Source organism: Arachis duranensis, chromosome 1, assembly GCF_000817695.3.
Source record: "Arachis duranensis cultivar V14167 chromosome 1, aradu.V14167.gnm2.J7QH, whole genome shotgun sequence".
NCBI lineage: Eukaryota > Viridiplantae > Streptophyta > Magnoliopsida > Fabales > Fabaceae > Arachis > Arachis duranensis.
In genome coordinates this window covers 34,000,385-34,001,451 of record NC_029772.3, presented here as the reverse complement: position 1 = coordinate 34,001,451, position 1,067 = coordinate 34,000,385, and the positions used below count along the sequence as shown (strand labels likewise).

General features: G+C 41.1%; 1 non-coding gene across 1 annotated transcript; it reads right to left on the bottom strand.

Annotated features, from left to right (window-relative positions):
• Positions 1-341: 341 nt before the first annotated feature.
• Positions 342-445, bottom strand: LOC127743134 (small nucleolar RNA R71). Its single transcript, XR_008004448.1, has one exon. It is a non-coding gene; the product is annotated as a small nucleolar RNA R71 (small nucleolar RNA).
• Positions 446-1,067: the final 622 nt, after the last annotated feature.

The window sequence follows — 1,067 nt, the reverse complement described above, 5'->3', positions numbered from 1 at the left end:
CTACTCCCGACTTCTATGGGAGAAGCATCTCTATCCCTGCCATTGGAGCAAACAACTTTGAGCTTAAGCCTCAATTAGTTTCTCTAATGCAACAGAATTGCAAGTTTCATGGACTTCCGTTGGAAGATCCTCATCAGTTCTTATCTGAATTCTTGCAAATCTGTGACACTGTCAAGACCAATGGGGTTAACCCTGAGGTCTACAGACTTATGCTATTCCCTTTTGCTGTAAGAGACAGAGCTAGGATATGGTTGGATTCACAACCTAAAGAAAGCCTGAACTCTTGGGAAAAGCTAGTCAATGCCTTCTTGGCAAAGTTCTTTCCACCTCAAAGATTGAGTAAGCTTAGAGTGGAAGTCCAAACTTTCAGACAAAAGGAAGGTGAATCCCTCTATGAAGCTTGGGAAAGATACAAACAATTGATCAAAAGGTTTCCTTCTGGCATGCTTTCAGAATGGAACATCATATGCATATTCTATGATGGTCTGTCTGAACTGTCCAAGATGTCATTGGACAATTCTGCAGGTGGATCTCTTCATCTGAAGAAGACGCCTGAAGAAGCTCAGGAACTCATTGAAATGGTTGCAAATAACCAATTCATGTACACTTCTGAAAGGAATCCTGTGAACAATGGGACGAATCAGAAAAAAGGAGTTCTTGAGATTGATACTCTGCATGCCATATTGGCTCGGAAACACCTATAATCCTTCATAGAGAAATCATCCAAATCTCTCATGGAAGGATCAACAGAGACCTCAACAAGGTTTCAACAACAATAATAGTGGAAGAAACAGGTTTAGCAATGGCAAGCCTTTTCCATCATCTTCTTAGCAACAGACAGAGAATTCTAAGCAGAGCCACTCTGACTTAGCAACCATGGTCTCTGATCTAATCAAAACCACTCAAAGTTTCATGACTGAAACAAGGTCCTCCATTAGAAACTTGGAGGCACAAGTGGGTCAGCTGATTAAGAAAGTTACTGAACTCCCTCCTAGTACTCTTTCAAGCAATACAGAAGAGAATCCAAAAAGAGAGTGTAAGGCCATCAACATGGCCAAAATTGGAGT